This window comes from Manis pentadactyla, chromosome 8, assembly GCF_030020395.1.
Source record: "Manis pentadactyla isolate mManPen7 chromosome 8, mManPen7.hap1, whole genome shotgun sequence".
Classification (NCBI taxonomy): domain Eukaryota; kingdom Metazoa; phylum Chordata; class Mammalia; order Pholidota; family Manidae; genus Manis; species Manis pentadactyla.
The window spans coordinates 12,756,577-12,775,081 of record NC_080026.1 but is presented as its reverse complement, the minus strand read 5'-3'; the positions used below and the strand labels follow the sequence as shown (position 1 = coordinate 12,775,081).

Sequence of the window (18,505 nt, the reverse complement as noted above, 5' to 3'; positions counted from 1 at the left end):
AAAAGGAATATCAGCTCTGTAACTAATTTCCTCTAGCAACACTATGTTTGTGGTTGAATGCAAAGCAAAATGCAATGGGGTAGAATCATTAAAGCACTACGCTCCACACAGCCTTTATGAAGTAACAGTGGGGAGAAGCCACCCGCATTTTATCTATTCATTTTGGTTCTACAGACAATACCGCATGGCACTATGACCACAGAAGGGTGTGTGTGTGTGTGTGTGTGTGTGTGTGCGTGGCGTATTATTTAACACACCGGATGGTACATTTCAAACAGGTCTTTCTTGCCTACAACTTTGGTAACTTTATATTTATCAACACCTCTTTTCACTGAATACTAGTTATACAGTATACTCCCTAACGTGTGCATGGAAGTGTGTGCAAGAAATGGATAATTAAGAATATAAAACAATGAGCCAGGGATTAAGCATGAATTATTTGACAGTTTGTATAAATGGGTTCGAATTCCTTAATGTACAATAGAAGTTTGGGGAAGAAGGAAAAAAATTTAGAACATTACAACTTAGCACACTGCTGCTGAAAGCGAAGCGGCCGTATAGTTTAAATATATGTCCCAATCCGATTCCCTTTCATGGTGTTCAGTCTACAATGTAAAGCTTTGCTCTTTACGTTTGTCCTCTAAAACTGAGGGGAAAAAACCTTGGGAAAATGATTTTTAAAAATTACTGGGACTTTGGGAAATGCATGTAACTTACTTCATCTATCTGAGACTCGTTTTCTCATTTGTACATGGTAAATTCCAGAATTATACTTTCCTGTACGTTTACTTTAGAAATTTCACATTCTCTATATTACTTTCTCCCAAGTGATTAGGAAGCCTAAAAAGAGTTTTTAAAAGTTTTAGGAAATGGCAGTATCTGTGTAGCATTTTAAGCCACATTGCATATTGTAGATTTCTGTTTTATTTATAATTCATCAAGCTGAAATATATTTATCTAGAAGAAACAAAATGGCTTGAATAGCCTCTCTCCCCCACATAATTCTCGCTCTGTGTAATCATGTAATCAAATAATTACTAACTAGGCATGAAAGTAAAGATAATTTAAGGTTCAAATGACAATTACATCCAAGAGGCATAATGCTGTACACAAACACCTTCAATTCCCTGTAGGGATTCTGAGTATTTATAACAACATTAACACAGGTCACTAAGCTTAACAAAAAATAATTTTAAAGAAATCTGCAAACAAGGAAATGTTAAGTGCTTTGAAGACCACTTTTAAGCAACCATTTATCTCCTCAGGTTATTCACAGGCTTGGTATTTACTAGTGTTCTCTCCTTGGCACAAATTTTAGCAGAGAACCCTTTTAGATTGCATCCCTGCCTCATTCATCCAAAAGTAGGGAAGAAAGTTGCTATGACTACAATTTAGGATGAGGGGACTGAGAGTCACAGAGACTAAGAGGCTTTGCTTGAGGTCACAGAGTTCAGGGTTTTTTTGTAAACCAAACAGAAGAAAGGAAATTCAGAGAAGGTCAGGGGCTGGCCTTCTATCCTTCTGGCCCTGCTGTTCTCATTAGGAAAGATAAAGACATGGAGAAAGGGAGACAGGGAAGCAGGGAAGGAGAAAAGGTTCTTGGTCACACTGATACGCAATTCATGCTACTCTCTCTTCTGGTTTGGGTTTTGGGTTTTCTCTGATCTCTTTGCGAAGTGCACCCGCCTCTGTCTCTGCTCTCAGCCCCGGGATCTCATTCCACCATTCTGGGCGCTCCTACGGCAATTCCTGGCTCACTTGGCGTCTTCCTCTCCTTCCCTGTACGTTCACCACGTTTAACATTCTGTCCACAAACCTTCCTCTTCCCAGGAAATTAATTCACCCCATGCTATGGTTTTATTTAACGAATATTATCAGATGATGCTCATTTTTCCTTCTTGGTTTTTTAATTCCACCAAAGCCTTAGTTTTTGTCTCTTACTCTTTTAACTTAAATATCTTAGAATTTTACTGAGATACTTAAATATCTAGCTAAATGTCATCTCATGCTCACCATTTCCTAAATCCTGTCCCCAAGAACCCCCGACACATTTCCCCCTATCTCCTCCCACGAAGCTTGAGGGCCTTGAGACACCGTCAACTCAGCATCGCCTGAATCTACTCAACAAGTCAACGAGTCTTCTGACTGTTTCCTCTGACATGTTTCTCATATTCACTCTGCCTTCGTGTGCTTAGATCTATGCACAAAGCACATAATCGTTCTCCTTGCCTCCAGCCGCTGATGCTGGTGCTTCCAACCCCGTCTGCTGCATTAATTCACCTTAAACATCACTTTAAACATGTCTTTCTCATCCCTCCATTACCCCACTCTACCCATGCTTGAACTTGAAGAACCTGTTCAAACATTATCTTTTCCATGAAACCACCCCTAATCTTCTCAACCATTTAGTTGGGTGATTTTATAAGAAACTAGAAAGGGATTATATTTACTTGGTTCCTACGTACGTTCTAGGCACAGTGCCAGGCACTTCTATATGTAGGATCTTATTTAATTTTCACAACAGTCTTACGAGGTAGGTGTTAGTATTTCCACTTTTGCAAATGGGAACACAAGCGCTTGTAGAAACATTGACCTTAGGATCTTGCTTAAAATCCCAAAGCTAAGAAATGAGTTTTGTTTAAGCTCTCACTGTAATCTATCTAGGAAATACTTCTGAGAAATGATGTTCCCTGCATACACTCAGAGTATAAAAGAACAAGAACAAGATGGAAGATCTCTTCTATTGAGGCATTGGAATAGGTTGATATTTCAAGCCAAAGCAAGTTTTTGTTTGTTCTAATCAAAAGAAATAAATATGTGGTTCATGACTGAATGAAAGAGGGATGGACGGGGTGTAGGAGAAGAGATATTTCTGAAATTTATCAGTTTTACTTTCTATTGTGGTTTTCCTCATGATTTGTGGGTTAAGACTGCAAGACCACGACTTCTCAGAAAGTCAGAAAACAGTTTTTACTCTGTCTGTGGACTATTGCCTACTGGGTTCCTACAACACAGTGGGCTAGGGAGATGCTGCCTGGGAGGTGCTGGAGGGCTTCCCTCTCCTAAAATCTCTTCTTTTTTGGGACTGCCTAACTCAGTTACACCATGTACAGCACAAGAGACTCACTAAAGTACAGACCCCTCAACTGGAAGATGTACCACTGAGCCTAGCTAAGGTAGCTTCTCAGCGGGTGACGCAGTCCCCAGTTGCAGAATGGAGTACAGAAAGGGCAGCTTTGATGGCAGGAGAGAGGATCCAGAATACGGGGAAGCGCCCTCTACCAAACAGCACCTTAAGAAAAGGAAAGGTGTGGCAGGGTTCACAGAAGTCAACATTTCCTCCTACTCCTTCTATTGGTAGTAAGGTTTAATGATGTGGGGCAAGGGACTGGGGGTGGGGAGGGGGGAGGGGAGAAGCGCTTAAAGATGATCAGTATTTATTTGGATTCTATTACTGATGATCAGTGCCTACAAGAGCAACAGATACCTGGGTTAAGAATTCAACAAGCAAAATATTTCACCTCTTTGTGTTCCCATTTGCAGCTTAACTTGTAAAATAAAATAAAATAAAATAAACCATTAAGTAGTGGGGACATACAATGTATCATGAGAAATAGGCCTCCTGACAGGTGGAATTCACACTCTTAAGAACACCACGGAGATGTATGTCCAAGAAAGCAAGCTGTAGAATTTTATGGGAAAAATGTGAATATGAAGAGTCTTTGGGGTTTAGTCAGCCTCAAAGTCACAAGGCTCAGACCACAGCTCTGGTTACCCGGAATATGATATTCTTTGCTCAGAGTAGAGGATCCACTCCAGAGGAAGCAAAAGGGTAAGGGGGGATCAGGGGCTGTGACTGAAGAATGGTCACAATTTCAAAGAGAGGATAACAAGTGGAAATTCACATCCAAACCGACTGGGCCAAGTGAACTTGGCTGACAAAATCTTTTGCTTAGAATCTACCAGTATTTCCTTAGTTTACACCATAGCTTTAGCCATTTCTTCCCCATTTCCATTTATATGTCTACTTTCATCTAACTATAAAATCTAAGTACATTTTAGTTTGCACTTGGTAAATAAAACTTAACTTTCTTCTCTGCCCCTGTCACTTAGCCCCTCCCAAATCCTACCTTTTCATTAATTTGCCTTAACTACAAAAGATACATATTTGTAATTCGAAGACCCAGAAAAAGGATAAAATACTAATATCACTGTAAGTGCTGGATATGAACATTAAACCTATTAATACAATCTTATAGACTCTGCCCACTGTGCATGTACACACACACATACACACACACACACACACACCCTCACTCACTCTCTCTCTCTCTCTCTCTCCTCTGCGAGGGAACTTGCAGCTTTTCAATGTTCCCAGTTACACGTCAAGGATCTGGAGAGTGGAGTCCACCCCACCCAACACCAACAGAGGGCGATAGTGGTTGATAAGTTATTTAATATTGGTCATTCCACTAGTAAATGCATTTAAGGCACCACGGAGTCACTCATGAGCAGTGTGTGAGTTCTGAAGTATTTTATGAACATTAACCCTGGGAGAGCAGTGAGTGTATGGGATGCAGAAGTGAAAACCCTTGCAACGCAAACAAAAGGTACTGTAAGTGTGAAAAAGGGACGGTCCTGCCCAAGTCTGTAGGATGACGGCCTGTGCTTGTTGACAGTGCCTCTGAAGGACAAAGGAGGCTCACGCACCCTGTGAGACATGCTGCACCTGCGGCAATGCCAGCAATCCACGTGAAGGAGGGCTGGGGGCTGAGATGAGAAAAACAGCAAACCAACTCACAGGTGCCTGACTACTGGGTCAGCATCAACGTGGGAAAGCCTGTGGGGCTGGCGAGTTAATTCAAGGGAATGATACAGTTTCATTTCATGCCAGACACCATTCTAGAAGGTTTAGGTCACTTACTTTAATATGCACAAGCACCGTTTGGAGGAGGTAAAGTATTATTCCCACTTAGTAGATGTGAAAGTGAGAAGCAGAGTGCATATGGGACCTGCTAAAGGTCACACGGCGAAGCAGCGAAGGTGGGAGGCAGGAAGCTTGCTGTGGACATCGGTGCTGACGGCTGCAGAAACTCTGGCTGCCAGCCCCGGCCTGTTCCATGGGTTTAAAGCAATTCCCATCTTGAATCTGCACTGCTGCATGTGAGTGAGGGATGAGGGTAGACTCCACTGCTAGTCTTCAAGACAGATGCTGATAATACTCAGAAAGGAGTTAACCTGGCTTTCTGGGTAGACAACTTTGCTCTGTTTGGAATATGATGCTCAACAGTTGTGAGGAGGAGGCACAACTGGCTTCAAAGCTTAACAGGGCCTTTGCAAATACAGTCAAGTTAAGATGAGGTCAGGAGTAACTCTTGTATCTATTTGGTGGGAATGGATTTGGGCACTGCAAACCAAAAGCCCTCTTATTATTTTGGACTTGTTGGGGGAACAGAAAGAAATATATATAAATATACACCCATACAGATGATACTGTACGTGGCATTTTCTAAAATGCTTCTTTTGCTGATTTTTTTCAATGGCTTCCCAGGAGAAGAGGATTTCCTCAAATTTGCTTTAGCTCTTCTAACAGTGATTGAATAAGGGAAAGAAAAGAAAAGTATAAAAATTATGTTCTTTTTATTAACAGGAAATTCTGTTGGAGAACGAGGCCCAAAACTAAAAAACAGGAGGAGTAATTTATCCATGTTATTCTGAATCCTCATTACCATGAATAATTCAGCTGGTTATCGTTTCTTTACTACTTGGTGGAGGAAGTGGAAGGCATTTGCAAGACATGTGAAATTTTAAAATTAGGTAATCAATGTCAGAGTTTGTAAGACTTTACCTTTTTGGCCTTGAAGATTTTAAGTGTTTCAACAAGACTTTTTAAAGATATAAAGATATTAAAGGTATAGAAAGATATTCCATTTTTCATTCCAGTTCTTTTGGCTTAACTCTTTCATCCCATAACTGCCCCTTCCACTTGGGTTGCAGAGCTGGGTGTGCCTTTGTGAATAAATTACTCTTGGTATAAAGGGATAGAACAGGAACCTAGATAGAACATCTTACACAGCTAGAATGGAGCCAAGGTTTGGAGGAGGAAAATGCTTGGCAAGAAAACCTGCTACAATCCAAACTTGGTGCTGAAGGTGAATGGGACACCAGACAGACAAGTACAGTCCAGAAGGTCAGACCAAGAAATCAACCCACAAATTTTTATAGCATGTCTACAAGCATATCCTTCACTACACAAGGCCTATTAAAAATATATAAGGTGCTTTCCTGCCATTAAGGGGGACAATCTTTTGGGGATGTAAGGGATTTTCAATATTAAAAAATAACTAAGAATATTGAGATCTTGTATCATGAATGCTAAATAAAGGGGGCAGAAACATAGGAAAAGGGTCAAGTTCACCAAGAGAGTCTGAGGAAAGCAGAAATCAGGTGGACTATAGAGGGCAATAATGCAACCTGTGTAATGGAAGGTAAGTCTGAGAAGGTCCTCTAGGGTGGCCCTGAGTTCCAGGAAAAGGAGTCAGGAAAGAAAATGTGGCTGGAGGTTTTGCAACTGCAGAATTATATGATGAAAGCAAGATGTTAGTAAGATGAATGACAATCTTATGGCTAAAATTAGCAGAGAGAGATGCCACGTTTCATTTTATTGTTATTTCTTGTTTTTGTTCTTTGTACTCAAGCAATAAATGCCACTCAAGTTCAAGAAATTAAAATGAAGGGAGGAGGAAAGCTAGGAAAGGTTCTAAAGGACAGAAAAGTTGTAAGAGGAATTCTTTGAACTAGTCTTCAAAACTTAACTTGACATCTGAGAAAAATAACCCATGGTATCTGTGCCACGGAAAGTCGGCGGCTAAATGCATTTTTTTGCCATATTTATGAAAAACATGTAATTCTGTTCTAAATAAAAAGCATACTTTATATAAAGCATTTGATTTGTTTCACAGATTTACTATTATAGTTTAATACCAAGTCTATTATGACCTTCAATCAAGGTAAAGTAGCTTTGCACTATTTTTTGGTCTCTTAAGAGTACAAAGCACATAAAAGGTCATTTATATTATTTTATGACAACATTTTTGTCACAAGTCACTGTACTATGGCACTTAGGGATGCAGTCACAGATGGCCAGCCCCAAGTTAGTGCTCCCAAGTAGTAATGTCAGAAGGAAATACTACTTGCTGGAAATGGAACCAAGAATTTTGCAAGTAAAATGTAGATTATCTATCATGAACATGAATTCCTAAAAGTCTCAAACACTGATTAATGTCTGACTTTTAAAACAAAGGCCATTTGATTATGGGAAGCAGTCTTTTATTTCTGAATCGAATTTATCAACTGATAATGACAGAGCCTTTAAAAAGTTAAATTCCTCTCCCATCAAAACTTATAATGTATTTGCTTTGCATTGCTCATCACACCTTCATGTTTATATGCACTTTGCTGCAGCATAAGGAAGACTATAATGGAAAGATAGAGTTGCAACCAGGGAGACCACAGACGTTCTGGGACTGGTGGACTTGTCTGGCGTCAGTATCCCCATCTGCAAAGCAGGATGACGTCTACCTCACAGGAGTATTCTTAAGGGGACAGTACAGTGCTTGATATATAACAGATACTCGATAATAAATGTTATCCTTTTCTCCAACCTCCCTCCAAATAATGGCACTTGTAGTTCTTACCACTTGAGAGCACTAAGCCAGACCACCGCCCAACTTTAACATTCATGTGGTCCTAGGTTGCAAAATATTGACCCACCATTTTTATGGCTACTTTTCAGCAGTTATTTGCATAATGTAACCACTCAGTACACATTGGTTGAATGAAATGCAAACATGTAATACCCGCCCCCCCCTTAACATGGTTGGTGTGAGGAATTGAGGGAGGCTGGCAGTAGGGAGAAGGGAAATACTACATTTTGTCTTGGAAAATGTACATGGCCTTTTATTTGATCCCAGTTTAGTTTATAAAAACACACAAAGGAACCAAGGTTAATTTAGGAACTTAACATGGAATTAAAAATTAGTACCAAGAAAGAAAACTGTACAAGGTTTGGGGGGAAAAAGACGAAACAGGAAACCTAGGAGAGCTTTTTGTTCCTAGATTGTCTCTTTCAAGTATCTCTAAATTCTTTGCTCCTTTTAAAAGAAATCAAAACTGAAAATCTTTCACACACACACACAGAGTAGCAAAGAACTGTGTCAGTGTCTGCAGAAACTGAAAGCATTCAACTCTAACACTGAAAACCATAAATGACTGCTTCATTCAAAACAAGAACAGCATGACAGAGGTAAAGTAAACATGCTCTCTGAAGCATAAGGGAGTTATCTGAAACTATTAAAATAGAGTGTGCAAATTACCTAGAAATTTCTCTTGATTCTGACACAAGCTAAAAAGGCAGGAATCAAATTGGACATTTCCTAGACCCAACACTCATGTTGGCTTTGTGCCAAAATACAACACCAGCGTATTGATTTCCAAGTGCAGTCAGTCCACCCTTTTGTAAAGTAATAAATCCTGACTGCCCACGACCTTGAAAAGCTAGTCTCAAGAACAGACTGAAGAGGAAAATGATACCTATTTTACTCACTCCAGCTCTAAGAAATCTGGGGATATAATATAAATGTATCACTAGCAAAAAACACACTTGGACTGTACAAGAAAGGGAATGCTAATGCGGTCTGCCAGCACAGTTCATGTTTTTATACTTAGATATTTCATTCAAGGGGCACTTGTCACAAGAGTCACAGCTTTAAAAGTGGAGGTGATGGAAAAGGATAAATAGGGCTCCCACACTGGTTTCCTACTGGTTGACCTCTGAACAAAAGGTGCCCTTAAGGCACTGCAGCTAAAGATAAGTAATCATTCCAAAGACAGAGTGGTAAAGGTCTAAAAATTTATAATTAAAAAAAAAAAAGGAATTACCTTCATGTGAAAGAATGGAACTAAAGAGAACCAAATGGTGTAAAGTTACTTTAAAATCAGTTCCATAAAATTACAATACCCCAAATGAAGGCATCATGCCTCACTCTCAATAGAGCACGAATTCACTGCATTTTCTGGAAGATGTTCTTGATTCTACTTTGCGGGTGGGGTGGGGGTGGGGTGCTGTGAATGGAGGTTGGACCTAAAAATGCTTCTTATTTATATGACCTTGTCAATACAAGAATTTTCCAATCTTTGTTGTTTTGAGAAATCCTGCATTATAAGAGAGGTGCTAATGAAAAAGGGAAATGTCATCCAGATTCCCTAAATGCACAAAAAACTAGATCTAGAAATGAAAGGCAGGTTAGGCAGATGCTGATATGAAGCAAAATTCCAGAGTGGATTAGCAAAGGGGTTAGAGAAACTTGTGACAAGAGCAAGGACCAGTAAAGTCATGCACATGCACAGTAAACTTTTGTTCTTTCTATTTTGGGAGGTGGTGAGGAAGATAGGGGTGCTTGGGAATGCTACATCGTATACTCTGATTTGAGCTAAATAAAATCATTATTTGATGAACTAAAAAAAAAAAAAAAAAACCCTTTATTTGCTCATGGACTGGATGAGAATATTTGGTAAGCAGGAGCTCAGTTTGGATGAGTGGGTAACTGGTTAAACAAGTGTGGGAGCTGAAGTCTGCTGGTCAGTGGTCACTGCATGGAGGAAACCCTCTGGTGATACGAGAGGCCTCAAGACTGTTCTTGGCAGCACTTCTTCAACGCTCAAACAATGGCATCAATCAGGTCATGGACAGCACACTTCACATCTAACTGTCCCAAAGCTGGGGGCGATGGTGAGTGCATGATGTCAGAATTAATACTGTGAAATAATTTCAACAGACAAGACTGAATTGTTGGCAAAAGTCAATACTACAGTATTTAACAGGGAACAATCAGTCTTATGTATAAGTTCCCAGAGGGGAAAATTCAAATGTATAAATGGAGGGAGAGCTTTGGCTTACTCATAAGGAAAAACCTGGTTTTTTGATTGGGAACAAGTTCATATTCTCTGAATACAACAGGCTTAAGGCTGCACTAAGAAAAATATGTGATCCTGATCATACACTGAAATTATGCTTCTGAGCCTCTTTACTGGCCATTCCCCAACACCCTCCATTATGTGTTCAATTGATTCCCCGAAAAGATGTCGAAGTACTAATCTCAGGAACTAAGAATGCAATCTTAGTTCCAAACAGGGTCTTTGCAAATATATTCAAGTTAAGATGAGGTCAGTAAGGTAAGGCCCTCATCCAATGTGACAGGTGTCCTGATAAGTGGGAAGTTTGGACAGAGACACAGGGATGACCCGTGTGATGGTGGAGGCAGAGGTGGGAGGGACACAGCCAAGAGCCAGGAACACCAAAGCCCGCTGGCGAGCCCCCAGCAGCTAGGAGGAAGGAGGAAGGAGGTAGGAGTCTCCCCTACAGGTTTCAGAGAAAGCACGGCTCTGCTGACACCTTAATTTTGGACTTCTGGCCTCCGGGACTATGAAACGATAATTTTGTTCTTTGAAACCACCCAGTTTGTGCAACTTTGTAACAGCAGCCTTAGGAAACTCTTGCCCATCTATCCCCACAAAATCCTTACGCCTTCCCAGCTCCATCTGAATTTCCTGACCTTGAAGATGCTACGTCCCCTGGGAAATTCAGCGTCCTTCTGCAAGGCCCAGTTTAACGGTGCTCTCCAGCAGCAAGTCCTTTCTGACCCCGCCCAGCGCGCTCAGAGCTGCCTGCACCAGGCCTGAGGAGGCACGTCCTGCGGGCAGTGCAGGCCGCAGGGGGTGCACCGCTGCTGGACTGCTTTCCTCTCTGAATATTAGGCCCCAGCATGGCATGTGACGAGAACAAATGGTCGAAATTCAGAAGACAGGAGTAAAGGAATAAATAAGTAAGACAGCCTGCTTTCATCAAATGCTTTCTACACTGAACAGGTATGTTCTGAACATCTGTTCTACCTAGCTTGAGCTCTTTCAGAAGAGAGTGAGCACCGTAGAGAATGGTCTAGAAATCATGCCCTACGAGGAAGGAACGTCTCAAGGCCTTGAAGATGCTTACCCATGAACGAGGCCTATCTAAAAGCTCAACGTGGCGGGCTTTCCCCACCAGCTGCGTGTGAGCTGAGTGAGGCCTGGGCCAGGGTGGCTGGTGCAGAGGATTTCACACCCACTAACCTAGGGAGAGATGATCACTGGGGTAGACAGAAAGGCAACTGCAGTGAAGTTTTCAAAACCTGAAATTTATTCTAAGATTATGTACTTCTCACATTTTTGGTATTAAAATGGACTTTCTTTTTATGAAACAGTGATGAAAGAGGGGGCTTTCAGTTTGTGTCCTTTTTGGGAAAATAAAATTTTAACTCTATACTGGATACCTAAACCCCAGTTCACTTGTTAGATATCCTGTTCCTTAAAATCCAAAAATCTGGGGAAACCTCTACAATGGCAGAGTGGTAACCCTGCTTTGAAAAAGGGACAGGATTGATAATCAATTAGATTAACATCAATAAGGATAATGGTTCTGTGGACAGAATCATTGGGTAAAAGAATAATGGCAAAAACATCTTTTTAAAAAACCACACTTCATGTCATTCATTTTAATTTCAAGTAATAAACTGGGACAAAACAGCCCAATACGATTCTGTAAAATTGTATGTGAACTGACTCTGCTCCCAGTAGAAACACATATCAGAAAAAAAAAGAACAAGACGACAGGGAGAAGGCTCTTGATGGGCTTTCCTCCGAGTTCTCTCCAGGGTTCGGCTGAAGCGGGCATCTTAGCAGCAATGGTGTCTCCTTCCTCTTCGGTACCTATCCTGCTGAATCAGCAGAGCGCAGCCCTCAGCTCCCCCCACTTCCTGCTCGGCTCAGGACTTACTCATTATGCTCAGTCAAGGTAAAATGGGTCCTGAACATAATTGCAGCATTTTATAGATCTTTAGAGAAAGTCCCCATAGAATCTGCAAGGCTAGGGTCCTTAAAAAAGGAATCAAGATCCTAGTGATACTAGAAAATCACTGAAGACATGGCATCAAAGAAGCAACCAGAAAGTTTCATTACATGACAAAGTTTTACATATGCACACACATACACATGTACACACACCGTTCTTTTCAGTTAAGTGTAAAGTCCCTCATAATTTAAAGAATAAGTGCAACATCTCTGGCATTAAAACGGGGTTCAAATATAAGGCAGCCCAGGTGGAGGTGAATTCCTTCTTCCCAGACCCCATCCCAGGCTCTGCTGGGTGGGGACGGGGAAAGGGGTGAGGGTGGGAAGCATAGGTGTGCTTCCTTTGAACTTGAATTGAGAGAAAAGTAGGGATATGACACAACTAATCTTCCTGTGCTTCTGACAGATACGTGTCATCTATATGATGATCCTGATAATGCTGATTCCCACTCCTGTTAGGAATATGGTATCTATTTTAGAATGTAGGTAAAATAAAAAACAAAGCCCCAAATAAAAGTTAAGTACCCTTTCCCAATACTTAACTGTTTAGAGCACAGCTTATCCAAGTATTTGTTTTTCTTTTACCTGGGTCAGTCCCCACAAGGCCAGTTGCATATTCCAAACTTCCTGAGGAAGGTGATAATCGCCCCTTTAACACCAGGCCCCTGCTGGGCACACTACCCATGCCCACCTCCTGCTTGTCCCCTCTCACAAGAAACCAGGGAATATCCTTACACTGCAGCTCACTTCCCAGACCTGACTCTAAGCCTTTCCCAAACTGTGTACCTGAGTTTCAGAGGAAATGGGATAGGAATGAAGGCCAGGTGAAGAAGGGGCTGAGTGGTGGACATGAATTGGTGACTCAACTGGAGAAAAATCAGAGAAAAGCTGTAATGGGAATTCAGAAGAGAATAACAAACCAGCATCTTTACAACTGACAAATACATCAGAGAGAAGAAACCATGCAGTTCTGCAGATGCACCAAATTGTGAACCTTAAAGAAAACAGAGAAAGTGCATCCATTTCAAAGGGTCAGATTAAAAACGTGAGGCGTACAGCACTGTTCTGGTTACCATGTGTAACGAGATGCCATTTTGGCAATGCTGATACTTTTGCGAGCTCAGTTCTGTAAATAGTTTCATCTCTTTCTATGAGGAATCCTCCATTACTACTCACGGAATATTCATCTACAGTACCCGATGGTTTCCATTTCTCTGACCTATTATGTAAGAAGATTTTATAGAAAAGGTGAGTAAGATGTAGTAATATACTTCAGGTCCTCAACAAATGTTTTTGGGTAAACAAATGAGCTAATGAATGGGGAATGTGTATGTCTAATGAGCATACAATGGACATGTGGGCAGTTAAGGCAAGAACGAGGAGAGAAGCTGTAACAAGGGTTTGATTTCTATGATAGTTTTTAAATAACTGTCATGTCACATCAGACATTTTATAAGGTCATGCACACAGACATCTCGTCCAAGCCTCACACAACTCTGCAAAGGAGATTAGGCCTATTCTAAAGAGGAAGGAAACTAAGATTAGGGGAAAAGTGAGTCATCTTTCCACTGCACTGCAGTAGAAAGCAATCAGAAAAGAAAACCAGGTAATTGGTAGGTGCTCAGAGAAAAGAATGAATTTAAGTCATGCTTCTCTCAAAGCTGACTGAGTAGCCACTTCTGGGATGTGTGTTAAGGAAACTTGGATAAAATGGGAAGAGAGTGCTACAAAATGACACTATAGCATTTTAACCCAAATGTATTCTTTTAGTCATCCTTTCAGGCTAAGTTTAAAGCACAAGTTTTAAAATTTATATTAATAAAAGTAGAGACATGAGAGGATTTGGGGGGAAAAACCCAAAATTACAGTCTCTGACAGTCAAACAAAAGAACTATAATGTATACCAAAGGCTTTATCCTGAAATAGGGGTAGGGGATATTTACCTCAGAAAAAAAGGTGCAAACCCCTTCAGCTAATCACATAACAAATGGCAAAGTAGTGAGGATTATAATCTATCCCAACCCACTGTGCACAAAAGGAAAGAGGAAGAAATGTCTAGAATCTAGACAATCTGGTTTATACACATAAACTCAGCAAAGAGAAAGATGTGGTTTCTGGAGAAATGGCATGTGACCTATTCATCTCCTGAACAGGGGATGAGGACATGCAAAGATGTTATTTTGGGGGGAAATATTTTTTAATGTATTTATTTTATTTTCAAATCGAGTGAAAAATGCATGGTAGAAGGATTTTCAATACCATCAAGCTCTTGGAATATGGAGCAGCAGGTGAGAAAGAGGGTGGCCATATGTCTGGGTGCATCTAATTCATCACCTGGCTGAGCGTCTCTTCCTGTTACGGCCGCCTACCAAACTTGAGACACGACAATTACAGGATAGCGGCCTCCCAGCGAACTGTTCACAGTGTTGTGGGTGAAAAATATTAATGTGCCGCAGACAGCAGCCAACAGCGACAATCAATTTCATGACATAAACCAGTTCCCACTCCTGCTAAATGGGAAGAATGAAAGCTGGAGCGCATTTGGGATTTCTTTTCATTTGTCCTCAAGTGCAGAAGGCACAGAATGGATTTTCATTAAACTCCTGGCTAATTGGACTTGCAATCCTGATGTAACTGTGTCCCATGTAGCCATGCCAATTAAAAACTTCCCAGTCGAGAAGGATTCTTTTCCCCAGGATCTTCATTAGGTACTGCTAGAACTACATGCAATGTTAACTGTTCTGGGTCTCCGTTCACTTCTAGGGCACACGTATGAATTGGTTCCCATAAGATTCATCCCGCCAGGTATTCGTGCATTTTAAATTATTTATTTCTTAGGGTCCTTGTGGCTGGCAAAGAGGACCAGACATTCATTAAAAACATAATTTGGGATGGTCACTAGGTTTGATGTATTTCTACATAGACTACAAATTAATTCAATCCTCTATCCAATGTGGGTTTGGATGAACATTCTTCTTTCCTGTTATTTTACATTAAGCAGCTCACATCAGAGCCATTTTTCCTTTTCTAACAGAGATAATGCACATGACCTATCAAATTGGCAAAGATAACAACAAAAAATCCCTGAAGATCCCCAGGTTGCAGAGACAAGGGGAACAGAGGCACACACCTCTGGTAAGAGCAAACTGGCCACACACACAGAACAATCTGGAGCCAAAGCTTAAAACCATTCTCCTAAGGAAATTATTAAATGGTGTACAAAGATTCTAGGAACTACTGTAAGTAGCATAAATACTACGAAAATTGCAGAACAGTCATGGGATGGAAAAACCAGGTAAGCAATGATATGGTGTGTCCTCGTTAACAGCGGGAGACAGCTCAGGCCTCCAGCAAAGGGGAGCAAGATACAGCTGGAGTAGAAAGCAAAATTTTGAGAGATACAGGTTGTGAAGAAATCATATACAGCCCTTCCCTTCTTTTCTCTTGAAATACCCAGACCACTGCTGTCCAACAGAAACAGCATGCAAGCCACAAATGCAACCCACATGTCATTTAAGATTTTACAGTAACCACATTAAAAAGTAAAAGAAATGTGAAATTTTAATATTTTAACATTCTTATTTAATATATTAACTATACTAATATAAAATATTCTAATTTCAACATATAATCAATATAAAAATGAGATATTTAACTTTTTTCCCCCACTTACTAAACATCTAAAATCCAGTGTATACTGTACGCTTCCAGCACATCTCAATTTGAACCAGCCACATTTCAAGTGCTCTATAGCCACATGTGGCTGGTGGCCATTGTGTTGTTTGCCCAGATGTAGATCTGGGAAAAAAGCAGTTTGGTCCCATTTAAATCAGGGTGACAGCAGTTGGCAATTACTACTTCAGACTGCTTAACGGTAGCTGCTTCAGAGTGGCCCAAATTGGAGCAATCATCCAACTTGTGTACTTCTTAAGTTATTTTTCTAACCTTGGCTGTAAACGAGATGCCAATCGTCTGCCTTTTGGGACTAATATTTGAGAATGTCTCAAGAGCAAGGTATACCTGAAAGGCTCTGCAAACTTATTTTCCTCTTAACTTACTTGCTAAGCTTCTATGGTTCCCATCATAGAACAAATTACATTTTATGGCACATACATATGGCAGAACATTCTACAATTCTTCTTTCATCATCCCTAATTCTTGGGACTTTGAATAAGCCTTAATCATATACTTTGAATGGAATGAATAACACATATGTCTTAGGATCACATATCAGAATGGTACATTTATTCGATGAGCCTCATTTCAAGAAAAAAATTTGAAGGCAGTCACCTATTAATTTACTGTCTAAAAATAAGAAACTGACTAAATCTTAAGCCCATCAGCCTGGCAGATCTGAGATCTCTACTTGTCTCAGATACAGTATCTTACACATGCTACGACATAATGTTAGGAGAGCAATCATGGCAGCCAGTAGCCTTTAAAGCACCTTTCTTGCAAATTATTTTAAAAAGTATCTTCTATGGGAGAAGGAAATCTCTTAGGCACAGGCCCTGGTGACTAAGTGTGAGATGAACTGCAGCCTCACGCACCCTCTGGGCCAGACAGTTCTTGTGGAAGTGACCATGTCCCCACTTGTACATGGGATCCTGGGAACAATTTCCCAGCCGGCACACAACAGACACGGGTAGCAAGGGCGGGCGACAGCACTGAACTCAGTATGTAGGTGACAGATTTCAGTTTCAGGTGCATCAGCACCAAGGATGCCACCCTTACTAAGTATTGCAGAATGCTGATGGTCCTCCTTCAGGCCCCGGGAGGCAGAAAGTAACGGGCAGAAATCCCCGTTTTCAGTAAGTAAAACTGGTGTTACACGTACAAGCAGGAAATTAAAGTTTCCAAAGTTAAGGCAGTTCTTAATATGAATAAACACATGATGGTCTTAATAAAAATGCTTTCCATAGATTTTTATATGGTACATATTAAATGATTCTGAGAGTCCACCTAATATTCTAACTGGGAAAGCTGGCACTTGTTGATCACACACTTTTTCTCCTCCTTTGTTAAAACTACTCAATTTAATTTTACATGTGTGCTGTAAAACGCATTACAGTGTATCCGTCTGACCATTTAATAAATAGAGTCTTAATGAAAACATGCAACTTCAAGCCAAACTCACCATTTCATCAACCAAGCCCAATATTCCTTCTATATTGGGAAGTAGCCATCACATCTTCCTTTCTATCTATCTATCTATCTATCTATCTATCTATCTATCTATCTATCTATCATCTATCTATCTATCTATCTATCATCTATCTATCTATCATCTATCTATCTATCTATCTATCTATCTATCTATCTATCTATCTATCTATCTATCATCTATCTATCTATCTATCTATCTATCTATCTATCTATCTATCTATCTATCTATCTATATATCTATCTATGTTCTCTCAGACATCATGATCCTGTTCAGAGGAGGAACCATGCCTTACTCATTTATATGTCCTGTGCTATCTACCACAATGCCCTTCAAGTACAGGTGCTCCATAACTGGTGGCTGAATTGATAAATTTAAAAATAAACAAACTTTGAAAAGAAAAGGTAGCAGCAGAACACACAGACAACAGGGTGAGCAGAGGAATATCCCATAACCACTCTGGTTAGAAGAAGGAAGAGGAAAAAAGGGAAGGAAACCGTTCCATGCCCTGTTTGTGCCAAGCAAGGGCAGAGAAACTTCCCACATGTTATGTCACGTAATCCTGCCACTTCATGCCCAAGCACACTGAGTCCAGAGAGGAAAAGCAACTTTCTCAGGACCCTCCGGCTCTTACACAGGGAGCCAGGACTGAGCCAGGCCTTCTGTGCCCATCAATCCCCTTCCCCTGTGCCCTTGGCTGCAGGGGAGGAGCTGTTAAAGAAGAAACCCAAGGTGCCAGCAGCAGGGGCTCTGGAGGAAAATTTTGTGCCGCAGTATCCAAGCGGTTATCTTCCTTTACCTGTCATGCATCTTGTTCTGTTCTACTGAAACAGGTTTATTTTCATTATGAGTAACACTACATTCTGAGCACACATTCTCAGACCAAGTTATTTTAATAATATTCCACATAAAATTCCAGGAAAGCTAATCATTCGGAGCCTTTGAGGTTTATGGTAACAAATGGTTTTGTTACCAGTTGTTTTCCCTGTGTTTCTGATGTAGTTGGAAGAAAACAGATGGCAAAGCTATGCGGATGCCCTGAAATTATTTGTGGTGATCTCAAAGTTCTGGGAACCGAGTTTGAAAATTAACTTTTCCCACAGTGCCATGAACTGAAACACACAGGTGTATTTATTACACATTATGGACTATCTTACAATAAGTCTTAGTAAAGTGTTCATACTAGCAAAATGAGTATGTCTATGCCCTATAGATGCACACATCTTTACACAAGTGTGTATAAGTGTGTGATACAACTAAAAAATATGTATATATACATATGGATGAAATAGCCTTTAATGACTAAAATGTAATAAGGTATAGTTAGTAAAAATTAAGACTCGTTTTTGGTTTATGGGTTTTTATTATTATTATGCAGAAATATATTTCAAAGGAATC

General features: G+C 40.4%; 1 protein-coding gene across 8 annotated transcripts in view; it reads right to left on the bottom strand.

The window, feature by feature from the left end:
* Positions 1 to 18,505, bottom strand: part of RBMS1 (RNA binding motif single stranded interacting protein 1) — a 207,667-nt gene that overhangs the window by 42,040 nt on the left and 147,122 nt on the right. The window lies entirely within an intron of this gene.